General features: G+C 42.0%; 4 non-coding genes across 4 annotated transcripts; 1 reads left to right on the plus strand and 3 right to left on the minus strand.

Moving 5' to 3' along the window:
* Positions 1–480: 480 nt before the first annotated feature.
* Positions 481–552, minus strand: trnaq-uug (transfer RNA glutamine (anticodon UUG)). The gene has a single exon. It is a non-coding gene; the product is annotated as a tRNA-Gln (tRNA).
* A 3289-nt stretch (positions 553–3841) lies between these two features.
* On the minus strand, positions 3842–4029 carry LOC132898001 (U2 spliceosomal RNA). Its single transcript, XR_009656440.1, has one exon. It is a non-coding gene; the product is annotated as a U2 spliceosomal RNA (small nuclear RNA).
* A 3170-nt stretch (positions 4030–7199) lies between these two features.
* On the plus strand, positions 7200–7272 carry trnaf-gaa (transfer RNA phenylalanine (anticodon GAA)). Its single transcript has one exon. It is a non-coding gene; the product is annotated as a tRNA-Phe (tRNA).
* A 5562-nt stretch (positions 7273–12834) lies between these two features.
* trnat-ugu (transfer RNA threonine (anticodon UGU)) lies at positions 12835–12907 on the minus strand. Its single transcript has one exon. It is a non-coding gene; the product is annotated as a tRNA-Thr (tRNA).
* Between the last annotated feature and the right edge of the window lie 1647 nt (positions 12908–14554).

Raw genomic sequence — 14554 nt, forward strand, 5'->3', positions numbered from 1 at the left:
TTTTTTAATGGCTACACTTGAACAGCCTTGAAGGACACACCCCTTAGGAGGCATGCTTTGGTTTTAGTTTTGTTGCAGAATAAATTTTAAAAAAATCATTAAAAATGTGCTCCAATTCGCAAAACAGATGAAGCCAGAAATGCCAACGAACTTTTAAGCATTTCGCATATGATGTCACTTCTTTGAACAAACAGTAACTTACCAGGAACGCGTTCGTGTAATGGTGGACTCAAAGAGCCAAACTTTACCAAATAAACAGAACATGTTCCTGGTCTCGTATTAAAATACAATTTAGACAGTAAACTATTAAACATGTCTAGTTTTATCGGGTATAATTCCCAGGGGTAATGTAATTTTCGGAAGACTGGCACTTTAACGGAAACAAAGGGTTTGGGACATGACAGCTTGCTTGACCAAAAGGAGCATGCAGTTGAGATAGTCTGTGCATGTGAGTTCAGAAGCCACAAACAAAGGCTTCAGAGGTTCCACTGAGATTTGAACTCAGATCACTGGAGTCAAAGTCCAGGGTGCTAGCCATTACACCATGGAACCAAGACATAGCTAAAGGGTTGTTTTCACTGTCAAACCTTTGAATGATATAATGAAATTCCAGCAGCACATGAACACGATTGAAGGTTTTACCTGAAATCATCAACCTGCTGGAAAAAAAAAAAAAAATTCTAGAAACCCTGACTGTTGGCTACATGGTTAATCATTCATTGTTGTTTGTATTAATTTCTAGTTTTGTAGTTTATCAATCAATGTCAACAGGCAATTTACATTATAACCATATGAAAATCCAGGTCAAAGGTCGCATGTCGTTCCATGAACTAAAACTTTATATTTTTACATCTAGAAACATAAAATACCTAATGATATTGTAATATGTGGCAGATATTCACAAGAAACTGAAAAAAAAAACTTATCTGAAAAGAATTTAAAAATCTGAATATTTCAAGCATGCAATTTTTTACAGGCTAAGAAATTAATTCTGATCTAATTTTATTTATTGCAGTAGGACTCCAAATACTCTCGAAGCATTCTATTCCAAAAGTTTCTCAAGCTTATTTTTGCGAAGGCATGCTAGCTGAAGCTTCCATTTTCACTCACATGCAGGCAAAACTCCCAACAAGCATTCAACAAACACAAACCATGAGCATAAAACCAATGGCCCGTTAATAACCCATGATAGCAAATATCAGAAGTGGAATTCAAACCCACACCTCCAGAAAAGACTGCAACCTAAACACAGTGCCTTAAACCACTCAAAATCTAGGTTATACTTAACCAGGTTAGTGACACTGTATTGGAGATGCAGAAAGCTGGTAGAGAGTAAGGTGGCCTGGGCCAATCTCTTCCACCTTGCTTTATTAGCCATTGCACACAGGCAGAGAAATGTCTGACCAATGAGTGTTTTTGATAGAAAGAAAGAAAGAAAGAAAGAAAGAAAGAAAGAAGGGGTTGGGGTGTTGTGTGATCTGTCTAATGAGAAAGTAGGGGAAAGAATTACTGCAGACTAATGGTCCAGTAGCTTGTTGAACATGGAGAAAACCAGGCAATGGGGAAAAGGTCGACCCAGCAAAGAAAGAAAGAACATTTTTCTTTACTTATTTTTTTAACAAGACAATTTCTAGATCTACTACAATACCATATGAACAGATAGAATAGAAAAAGCTCTATTCCTACTCATTATTTTAGAAAACTCATTTATTATCTTTATTTAAAGAATATATCAAATAAGAAAGCTGTTTCTTCGTATTTAGAACAAGGCACTATTCCTGGAGATACTCAGAGTGTGAATTACCCCACCATAATTGGGGGGTACCATCATGGTCCACTATCATATCAATCGCCCCCCCCCCGGTCCTGTCCCGTCTCATCTATGAAAGTCGGTGTCAGTAACTCAACACAATAACTCTGAACAATAATTTTTAATGTCATTAAGAAGCATGACAAACCATACAGTACTACCACAGAAGAAAAACAGCAGTACAACCTGATAACCTTCTTTGTCAGAACAAACTGGGTATCAACACTACAAATGAGTCACATACAGTATATACACACATACAGAACAGTCCTGCTGAATGTCTTGCTCTCTTTCGTCCTGCTGTGCCTCTCCTGTCTGCTGGGAACCCATTTTCTTTATTCACATGAACAGTGTATGAAACCTAACTGCACCTACACTTGTACTGTAATTGTCTGTAGATCTTAGTGCTAATATTTACTACTTACTCTTTTAGCACCAAAAAAATGCCTGATGTCTGGCCCTTTTCTTTTCCTCATGTTTGGCCTACTGTCTCTGTGAATAAACTCAAACAGGGGACTCAGATGAAACTATGACTATCTTAAAAATAATACAAAAGGAATGTAAGTAAAAACAATAGAAAACATCCATGTACTAGGCTATTTTGCCTAGGCTAGCCTACTACCTGGCTCTTTTTATGTTGCCCCCAGTCCCCAGAGGTTCTGATTGTAATTTTACATAGGCTTAGCTAGGCCTACATCAGAACTTCTTGTGCCTAATCACACACACAGGATGGGCCTATGTGCCAAATGAATTTCAGAAGGGGACAATTTATTCATGATAAAATGAGAATGGAAACATATGGAGTTCTTCTCCTTTGAAATGAGAATCGTTTCTATACCACACTGTAATAAGCTTGATTTAAATAGAGACTTAGCTTATCTTGCTAACTAACGTTGGTAACTAACGTTAACGTCCGTCCACTGTAGCCTTCTGGCCTCAGTGGGTAAGTAATTCAACGTATAAAGATGTGACATGAGCTGAAAGAACAAATCACTTTAATAAATGAAAGTTGTAAAATAACACATTTTCAACAGGCTAAAAGTTGGTTAGCAACTAACATTACCAATGCATGTCTTCTGCTGCAAACCACAGACTGTATAAATTGCTGCAAACCCATGGACTGTATCTGATGAATCAACTGAATACGGTGTGGACTAGAAGCTATTGCTTCTAGCGCAGGGCTTTTCAAAGTGTGGGAAGCTTCTCCCCTAGGTGGTGCCAGAGTTCTTCAGGGGGGCGCAACGTGAGGAAAAATAAACCAGAATAAGTTACTATTGCGGACATTTAGCGAACTTCAGCTAGCCTTTGCCAGAGACAAAATGGATCGATTTTTAGTACCTAAAGCTACAGTGAGTGAGGAGACAGAGTCTGGGCCAAGCAAAAAAAGAAGGAAGTATGACCACGATTATTTAAAGTTTGGCTTTTCATGGACTGGATCTGAAGATGCTCCACTGCCACAGTGTGTTGTCTGCCAAGAAGTGCTAGCTAATGATGCTATGAGATGTTTAAAATGTGTAAAACAAGATGTTTAAAAAAAGCACAGATATTTAAAATGTGTAAAAAAAAAGAGGTTTTCAAAAAGCACAGATGTTTAAAATGTGTAAAAAAAGATGTTTTAATAAAGCTCATATGTTTTAAATGTGTAAAAAAAGATGTTTTCAAAAAGCACGTTTAAAATGTGTAAAAGAAAATGGAACATTAAGTATAGCAACAACAAAAATTGTAGGGGGGGCGCTGTTGTTTATTTGCTCTCTGCGGGGGGGGGGGGGGGCTGACTCTCCCACACTTTGAGAACCCCTGCTCCAGCGCGTTCTAGCGCTGCGGTGACTAAAAATGGTACGGTCCACAATAGGGTGTCTGTCTGAAATCAATTTACATTAAAAATTTCCTACAATAAGAATGCCGAATGGGAGTTAGTTTGAATTATGTATTTCCTTTTCGCAATATCAAAAAAAAATATCGGACCCCCCCAAAAACTTATATTTTTGTCTCTTTGGGGGGTACTGGGTCATTGGGGGGGTATAGTACCCCCTGTAATTCAAACTTTGGAGATACTATAATACCAGGTTGAGGTAGAGCAGAAGGAACAAACCCCAACTCCAGCTCTCTGGTCTAAAAATCTATTTAGTAATAAAATTGTCAGTTAAAAAATACATCAGATATTAAAGTGATAAAAACAAACACTACACTTGATCTTAAACAAAAGGCCAAGAAACAACAACTTACTGCTGGCAATGGCTTTAAATATACCACTTCCAAATGTTAAAATCCAGAAAGGTAAACACAGCTAGACTCCGCCCCCAACAGCTGGATCCTTTTGAAGAGAGACATCACTTTGGGCATGTGTGTGTGGTTTCCATGCAAAAAGCTCGATATTTCTAACATTTGACCACCAAAAATTTTCAGCTCTACCAGAGCAAAGCCTGCAAAAATAAACTGAACTCATTAACATTCTTCTCCCCGGAAATCTGTAATCTCTAGATTGAGGCACTGCCTAAAAGCGGAGCTCCATCTGTTTCTGGGTTGTAGAATTTTCTTATATCATAGCCAGACTCTTCTGTTTTATTTCTTTACCGTTATAGTTACTATACTGTTTCCTTATGTTGTACAAAACATACACAGAAAGAGAATAGCTCTGGCCTGATGAGTAGAGTCAGGGCACTGATTTTATTTACAAATTCGATTTCACCATTGCTGAGCCAAGAATACAAAAAAAAAACATATTGGAAAAATAATATCATCTCATCGTCTCTAGCCACTTTATCCTGTTCTACAGGGTCACAGGCAAGCTGGAGCCTATCCCAGCTGACTACAGGCGAAAGGTGGGGTACACCCTGGACAAGTCACCAAGTCACAGGGCTGACAAATAGACACAGACAACCATTCACACTCATGGTCACTTTTAGAGTCACCAGTTAACCTAATCTGCATGTCTTTAGACTGTGGGGGAAACCGGAGCACTCAGAGAAAACCCACATGGACAACATGCAAACTCCACACAGAAAGGTCTTCGCCAGCCAAGGGGCTTGAACCCAGACCTTCTTGCTGTGAGGTGATAGTGCTAACCACTATGCCACCCCAAAATAATATCATATTGGAAACAAAATATAATACAATGAATCCGCTGCCTGGTACAAAACCCTGGGATAAAACCCCAGTGGGATTGGAACCTCCTAGAAAGTCTGGCTATCAAAACCTCTCTCTGTGTGTGTGCGCACTTATAAGGGAGATCATTACCCACTTGACACTGTGGATAACAGTGAAATAATCAAGACTGCATGATTGGGGGGTAACAGTGAAATGAGCGAGCACAGAGAATACATTTACCTCATTATTTACCTTATTATTTGCTCATTCTTTCATGTGAACTTTTGTTCATTTAATTAAAAACACGCTTGGAATCAGTACACCATCCTGAACATTAGTAAGCAGGACTTAACAGACCTCAGGATCAAGATAGAAGAACGCTTCTCCACTGGATACCACTAGCCGAACACTGCTTCTAGTCCACTTGGCCAGACACCAAAGCAAGATGCATCGTTGACCACACCCAGGTCTTGTGCTGACCACGTGAGTTGGCAATGCACTTGGGTCACTGCTCAAATGTCTATGTGCAGTGATCAAAAGGAGACCGCCGCCCAGTTTCAGGCCGAGAACACAGGGGCCCTGGCGAAACCAATCCACTGCCAGCCGGACCGATACAGGCAGTACTCGACAAGCCCCAAATTTCACACCACACATAGCTAGCAAGATTCAAATCTGCGCAGGAAAACCCCAAGGGATTTCAAATACGTTGCCTTCACCACTCAGCCATGACTACTGGAGGTGTTGAAACTCAAGTGCGACAAAAAACTACTTTGAGCACTTTTTTTGCACAAAGGCACACAAGCCAAAGCCTCCATTTTCACACCAAGCACAGGCCACAAGGCCTGTCAACAGCCCACTGCAGTAAATGTCAGAAATGGGATTCAAATCCACACCCCCAGAGGGGGCAACAACTTGAACACAGCACCTCAGACCTGTCGGCCACCCTGACTTGCTACTCCAAGTGCGAATCCGGCATAGAACATGCTGAGGTCTCATGTTGCTCTCACGTGTGGGCCATGCGCTTGGCCAACTATTGCAATACTCTGGGCAGTGCTTTTACAAGTTTGCAGAAAAGACAGACTTTTCTGCAAACATTTTATGACGGTGCTTTGGACAGATACCTGGATTTGGAACCGCTCCCTCTTTTGCCAGACAAGCTCGGGTAAAAGCCACCACAAACCAAGGCTTTGGCTGCCTTTCGGCAAACCAAATTTCAGATGGAGTCGGCAGCACATTCAAAGCAGCGTGGGAGACATTGAGTGGACATCAAGGACATCGCTTTAACCAGGTGGCCACCACTGCACACGGGGCCTCGTGACAGCATGGACAAATGTCAGGAGATGCTTTGCTGCACTTCGTTTCAAAACGCATACACTTCAGGGAGGCAAAATCCTCAGGTTGGACGTGAACGAGTCTACGACCTAGCGTACTTGATTCACTGGATGTACAACTGTCTAAGGGCAGCGCTGCTAAATAAAGCCAGCGCTGTAAAATGAAATCCTACAATGGACTGCAATGACCAGTTTTCACCCATCGTATGGCAAAGAGAATCTCAAACTTACTCATAAGCATGCTGAATTGCAAAGGGAATCATCAAGGCATCCGTTTCAGTACCTTAAGATGCAAAACTGGATTTCAGCATGGTATCAGTACACCATCCCGAACATCAGTCAGCAGGACTTAACAGACCTCAGGATCAAGATAGAAGAACGCTTCTCCACTGGATACCGCTAGCCGAACACTGCTTCGTAGTCCGCTCGACCAGACACCAAAGCGAGACGCATTGTTGACCACACGCAGGTCTTGTGCTGACCACATGAGTTGGCGATGCACTTGGGTCACTGCTCAAATACCTATGTGCGGTGATCAAAAGAAGACCACCGCCCTGTTTCACACCAAGAGCACAGGGGCCCTGGTGAAAACAATCCACCAGCAGCCAGATCAATACCGGTAACACTTGACAGGCCTCAAACATCATGCCACACATAACCAGCAGGATTCAAACTTTATACAGGGAAGCCCCAACAGATTTCAAGTCTATTGCCTTCACCACTCAGCCACAACTAACGGAGGGGCTAAGGGTTATGTGCGACAAAAAAAAACATTTGCAGCGCTTACTTTCGCAAAGCCACGTCAGCCGAAGCCTCCGTTTTCACCTACGTTCGCTGCTTGCGGCAAGCACGGGCCACGAGGCCCGTCGACAACCCACTGCAACAAATGTCAGATAAGGCCGCTGCTTACACCGCCCTGATGTGCCACGCCTAGCCTGAATCCGGCACAATGAGTGACTGATAATGGACTTGCTGAAATAGCTCAGTAGGGAGAGCGTTAGACTGAAGATCTAAAGGTCCTTGGTTCAATCCCGGGTTTCAGCGTTGAGGAGTGTGGTTTATGTATATCAAAGGCTGTGCTTGTTTTTTTTTTGCCTGGGCAATGTCAGTATATGCTGGTAATTTGGTGCTGAAAACAATTCTACAGCTACGTTTTGGTTCCATGGTGTAATGGTTAGCACTCTGAACTTTGACTCCAGTAATGTGAGGTCAACTCTCAGTGGAAATTCTGAAGACTTTCTTTGCAGTATCTGAGCTAACATGCCCAGATTTTTTCAATTGCATGCTCCTTTTGGTCGATCACGAGTTCTACTCACGATCGGGTCATACCATCATAAAAATGGTACCTACTGCCGTCTGGCAAGGCACGTTGCAATACAGATGCGAGTTGGGAGACAAACTTTTGCGGTTCCCAGAGGACTAGCCCCCCAATGTAACCTGAGCTATGTACCGTAATAGGCGAGAGGCCGAGGGCTACGGAGATCGGTGCTGCCCTTTGCGCCGCATGGTATGGGAAGGACCTTGATTTGCAGGTCAGCGGTGCTGCACAGGTGATGTCATTTGCACCAATGCCTTCTTTTGTGTCCACACGGACTCTATACTATTATCTGCACTGGTGTGCATTCTTGATCCGCGTGAGTGGAGCCCCATAGACATAGAGTGTGGATGGATAAAGAAACTTATCAAGTTGTTTTCTGATGGTTTCGGTCCCGTGCGTGCCTGCCACCATACCAGTGTTATAGAAATTATCAGTCATACACACTGCCTAGGCGGCACGGTGGTGTAGTGGTTAGCGCTGTCGCCTCACAGCAAGAAGGTCCTGGGTTCGAGCCCCAGGGCTGGCGAGGGCCTTTCTGTGTGGAGTTTGCATGCTCTCCCTGTGTCCGCGTGGGTTTCCTCTGGGTGCTCTGGTTTCCCCCACAGTCCAAAGACATGCAGGTTAGGTTAACTGGTGACTCTAAATTGACCGTAGGTGTGAATGGTTGTCTGTGTCTATGTGTCAGCCCTGTGATGACCTGGCGACTTGTCCAGGGTGTACCCCGCCTTTCGCCCGTAGTCAGCTGGGATGGGCTCCAGCTTGTCTGCGACCCTGTGGAACAGGATGGAGCGGCTACAGATAATGAGATGAGATAAGATGACACACCGCCTAGTGGCCAGTGTTAGTAATTACCAGTCATACACACTGCCTCATGGCCAGTGTTATAATAGTAATTGCCAGTCATGCACACCACCTCGTGGCCTGTTAGTCTGGAGGATAAAAATGGTATTATAACCCCCTGCACATCTCATCTCATCTCATTATCTCTAGCCGCTTTATCCTGCTCTACAGGGTCGCAGGCAAGCTGGAGCCTATCCCAGCTGACTACGGGCGAAAGCCCCCTGTACATCTAGGGGTAAAAGCTGCCAACCATGTTTTTTAGTTAAAATGGTTCCTAAGAGACAGAAATATGGTGGTTGGCATCTTTGGAAATGCCTCTGACTATCCCTTGGCAGCCATTTTGAAACTGACTATTGGACAATCTCGAATACCTAAATGTATGGACTCCTGGAGCAATCTACACCATAAAAGTTGTGGTTAAACCTAAGTTTTTTGTTCAATAGATGTTCTGGTATCTACCAACAAGGATTTTATCTGGTGGCCCTCTTGGAATTCAATATGGCTGCCAGAAATGTAATAAAAACATGTAATTTTACCTTCCAGGAAGATACAAACATGATCTTAGTGTCAAAAATTATATGTCTTTGATGGTTAGAAATAATGTGGTTATATTAAATAACATCCACACATCATTAATGAAGCATTTCCAATATAAAATAATGCTAAATTCCAAATTAAATAAATAAATAAATATATATATATATATATATATATATATTTGGTCCACCATTCATTTCAAGCATATTGAAAAAAAAACCTACAAATAGAATGTTTTAAAATATTTCAAAAGAATAATTTAACAACTTTAAATAACCAAAATAACAGGTGCAAGCAGGTGGCCTGGTGGTGTAGTGGTTAGCGCTGTTGCCTCACAGCAAGAAGGTCTGGGTTCGAGCCCCATGGCTGGTGAGGGCTTTTCTGTGTGGAGTTTGCATGTTCTGTCTGTGTGGGTTTCCTCTGGGTGCTCTGGTGTCCCCCCCATGGTCCAAAGACATGCAGGTTAGGTTAACTGGTGACTAAATATATATGACTGGTGACTCTAAATTGACAGTAGGTGTGAATGGTTGTCTATGTGTCAGCCCTGTGATGACCTGGTGACTTGTCCAGGGTGTACCCCGCCTTTCGCCCGTAGTCAGCTGGGATAGGCTCCAGCTTGCCTGTAGAACAGGATAAAGCGGTAGGAGATGAGACAAGTGTAAGCCATAGTTCATAAGTGCCTGTAGGTTGACCATTGAAGCATTATGGGTATCAAAGAAATTTCACTCCATTACCTGCAATATATATTGTTTTTTATGAGTGTGCAACATATGTTACGTTGTCCAATCAGAGACCTGCTTTTATTCACTTAAAAATATGATACTTCAAACATTTTGGTTTGATTTTTCTTGGAAGAACTGGAAAAAGCAGCCAATAAGGTCACTTGTCCCAGAGGCAGCAATCTAGAAGATCCTAGAAGGTGCGGCAGTGTACCTGAAAACAGAGAAAATCAGTGGCTTTATTCAACACGAAAGTAGTTTTCCTCTGCCAATTAAACATTGATGTGTTTTGTAACATGATGCATATTATTTATAAAATGGGAGACAAGGTACAGATGTGATATTGTACAAGACAGTACAAGACAGCCTTACAAGACAGTGTAAACTAGACAGATTGCCTGCTTGACAGTTTTTAACACAGTCTGGATGAAGACACCTTGGAGCTGGAACAAAGACAAGGACACGTGAATTTGGTGAAGACATATATTTTATATAAAGTAGTAGGTCTCTATAGGAATGGAGCTAACGGATCCAAAGCTACATTAAGTATGAGTTTTTGCACTCATTTCTAAGTCTCACATTTTTAAAAACTGTACACTGAGACACTACTATTTGTGTTGTGGATCCCTTGTTTTTTAGTCAGTCATGGAACCCTTATTCAGCTCCAAGAAGAGAAAAAGAGGAAGGGATATTGACTTCCAGAAGTGCTTCATATGTCATCGAGACTGTGGAAGGAACAAGAATGACAAAACTTTACGTCAAGCAAGTGAATCAGGAATGATGACTTTAAAGACCAAAGCTGAAGAACGCATAATATATAAAGATGAGGAATATTTTGAGTTGGCAGCTTTTACCCCTAGATGTGCATGAAAGTGTTATGGAGTGCCCTATTGAGAAATAACCACCAGATTATGTGTTAGCGGAGCTCCGGCCCGTGTGAGGGGAGCCATAGAGTGGCATAGAGTGTGGATACATAAAGAAACCCATTGAGTTGTTTTCTGATGATTTCAGTCCTGTGTGTGCCTGCCACCACAGGAAACCCAACAACTAGTGGAGTGAGTAGTGAAGTGTGAAGTAGAGTAGTAGTCGGGACAGTACAGTAGTGAGTAACTTGTCGCTGTTGTCGCCCGATGTCACTGTGTGTCGTGTACTCACGTACCTGCCATCACAGGCAACCCAATGATGGCGGGAATCTCCATGCACGATGCGCACACGTCATGCCTGAATTTTTATTTTTAATTTTTTTAAAATAATTTTCGATATAAAACAAAAGAGGCTGGCTATGACATAAGAAAATTCTACAACCCATAAACAGCTGGGAGCTCCGCTTTTAGGCAGTGCCTAAATCTATATATTAGTATTACCAAGACCAGCAGCTGTTTTTTTCTCTCACTTTAATGAAATACTCCAGAAAATGTCTGTTATAAAATAAACAACCAAAAATATTTTGAATTGACTGTCCAATTACATTGCAGACTTTCAGTTTGAAATTGTGTGTATTTAGAGGAGGGTTTCTCTTTCTATCTGCCCAACCCCCTCCCTCTCTCGCGACACATGCGACTCCTGAGATACCAGTGACCCCGTCTTGCCACCATCGCCTTCTGGCTCGATCCTTCAGGATAAATTCTATATACTGTATGTAAAATTTATATACGGAATTTATATATTTCTGTAAAGCTGCTTTGTGATGATGTCCACTGTTAAAAGCATTTTACAGGTAAAATTTAATTTAATTGTATTTTATTGTCATTCTTCTTCCCAGCATCCATTTTTATCTGTGCAAAAGGGGGGCAAAGTGGTAGAGATGAGTGAAAGAAAATAAATAGATAGATAGACAGATAGATAGATACTGTAGAGAATAACTTCAGTGTGTTAAAGTCTTTCTCCTTTCTACACAAAATGGCATAGTCCGTTATCTTACTGTGGGCCAAATACTAGGATCCTGCACCCCCCCCCCCCCCCAAGATATAGACTTCTGTCATTATATAAATAATACTTTACACAATTATACAGGCTTGATCTGTTCTTCAGTCATACATACATAGTACTGTACATTTATATTCACCGATCAGCCATAACATTAACACCACTGGCAGGTGAAGTGAATTACATTGATTATCTCGTTACAATGGCGCCTGTCAAGAAGTGGGAAATATTAGGCAACAAGTGAACAGTCAGTTCTTGAAGCGTTATTGCCAACTTAGTGACTTTTTTAAATAAAAAAAAGCGACTAGCAGCAAATCTTGTGACTTTTTGGACAAATCTTAGCTACTTTCGAAAGACGATATCTTTGTCTCCAGAGGATTAAAAGGTTTATTCACTACAGGGCAGATGAGGCCGAATCATCCCTGACTGAAAGCGAAACATCCTTCTTGTGGTTGGTTTCCCAGGCAGACAGAGGCTGTGCACTGTGTGAGAGAAAAAATAAGGAAAACACCTTGTCTCTTCAAACTTTCTCTGAGTAATCATTTTATATGTAAATATAGTAACTATCACTGCACAGTTGTTTTCTTTAAAATTATGTGCATGCTGATTTTGTCAGATGACACTGAGGTTATAAAATAGGAATTTTCTCAGTGCAGAGCAGCAGCGTGAAAATGGCTTGGATGTGACTGCTGGTGAACATGTTTTAATAGGCCACGTTTTAGTCACTGTTTCATACTCATTCCATTGCCTGATAACAGAAACAGAAAAAAATATAAATGAGAACAGCTTTATTGGGAATTAGGCTGCATTAAAATCATGTCTGTAGCCAGCTATAAGGTCACTGAGGTCTGGACCTCAGTAATTTTTTTTTAGAACTAAAAAAATTAAAAAAAGTTTAAATATAAAGACAACTGGATAAAAAGCAAACCTCTCTGATAAGATGACTGCATGCTATCCAAACACATCTTCTCATCAGCCATCATCATGTGGTCCCCCTTGAAGTCATTTTTTGTTGATTTTATCAACTGTGCATTGATGGAGACTTGAGTGCAAAGTGTTTTGTGGAAATTGCACACCAAAGACACCTTCAGGTCCTCAGTAATCTCACTGATCTTCAAACTGTCCAAATGGGGCCTTTCTCACCAGCAGAAAGTGGTCTTCAGCTGATGAGAAATCATGAGCAGCACTTGCTCACCTTCTGGTGTCAGTGTTCTTATTATCCTCTCTTTTGTCTGGATCACCTTCTCCATTCAAAATGTCCCTTACAGGCCCCAGTGAGGATTGAACTCACGACCTCTGGTTTACAAGACCAGCGCTCTTACGACTGAGCTATGGAGCCCTGACATTCACAACAGCTGAAAATTGGGGCCACAGCAGAATCTTGAAGCCCCTGTGCCAATCGTCAAAACAGCCCACAGAAACTGCTGTAACATCACTCACAACTTTAGTTCCTAGCTGCAGTTAGCTTCTGTTTACTATTTGCCTCGCAAAAAATGGACACAGGGCGGCACAGTGGTTAGCGCTGTCGCCTCACAGCAAGAAGGTCCAGGTTCGAGCCCCGTGGCCGGCGAGGGCCTTTCTGTGCGGAGTTTGCATGTTCTCCCTGTGTCCGCGTGGGTTTCCTCCGGGTGCTCCGGTTTCCCCCACAGTCCAAAGACATGCAGGTTAGGTTAACTGGTGACTCTAAATTGACCGTAGGTGTGAATGTAAGTGTGAATGGTTGTCTGTGTCTATGTGTCAGCCCTGTGATGACCTGGCGACTTGTCCAGGGTGTAGCCCGCCTTTCGCCCGTAGTCAGCTGGGATAGGCTCCAGCTTGCCTGCGACCCTGTGGAACAGGATAAAGTGGCTAGAGATAATGAGATGAGATGAGATGAAAATGGACACAAATTTTAAATAATGCAGTGTGTCAATCATAGAGTGGGCTGTGGGCTGTACAGTCTGGCTACTTTCTCATCTGATCGAACAAAAACACTGGACAGGCCAAGCCCTCAAGAGACATGGTTATAAGCACCATGAGTGACTTCACTGATCTTCAGGCTCTTCATGTGGGGCCATTCTCACCAGCAGCCAGTGGTTTTCAGGTGATGAGAACTCCAACCCAAAAAAGCTGACCAGTGTTTTTGGTTCTTTAAAAAAAAAAAAAAGGAATTTTCTCAACCTTGTGCTTTTTCCATACATATCTCACAGACTTCTTGTCCCAAGTTTCCTTGCACTACATAGTCCAAATTTATAATTATGTAGCCAGGAACTTAAAATATGTGCAGCATGATAAGAATCCTTTAGAGTTTTAGCTGCAGTCTTTTTGTTGATATCAACTGGCTCACTGATAGAGAATTGAGCAGAACTGTTTTGAAGAAACAGTGAGAACTTATAAGCAATGAATGATACAGACAACACTTTTCCTCAGTCCCAATATTTCAGATCAGAACTCTCTATCTTCAGAAGGTAGGTCAAAAGCCCCAATAAGAATTGAACTCACCACCCATGGTTTACAAGGCCAGTGCTCTAACCAATGAGCTATGTAGCCTTAAGCAAGCACCTATCTATCGTATATTCCACCCAAAGCAGAACCTTGAGGACCCTCTGCTGATCCTCAACTACCACTTGTCCACCAAGTCACCATTTTTCCACTGAGGGCTGGTTCCGAGCTGGTGCCTAATCTTGAGCCAGTTCTTGAAGTTTCCACAGCCAAAGAACCAGCTCTCAGCCAGGAAAACTGGTCCCAGAGTGCCACTAAATCTTTGCTGGTCTAGAACCAAGAAAACTTAGCCATCAGTGGCAAGGACTTGTTTTGCTGGGAAACAATCTTGATTTTTTTTTTTAACAACATTTAAGGGTTCGTCTCTGAGAAACAACCAAAAACTCCATGAGATGACATGAGGAAGAAACCTTGAGAGCAACCAAACTCAAAAGAGAACCCATCCTCATCTGGGTCACACCAGATAGTGAGATTATAAATAAGTTCCCTTCTATAACTTTGTGCC

The sequence above is a fragment of the Neoarius graeffei genome, chromosome 1, assembly GCF_027579695.1.
Source record: "Neoarius graeffei isolate fNeoGra1 chromosome 1, fNeoGra1.pri, whole genome shotgun sequence".
In the NCBI taxonomy this organism is placed as follows: Eukaryota; Metazoa; Chordata; class Actinopteri; order Siluriformes; family Ariidae; genus Neoarius; species Neoarius graeffei.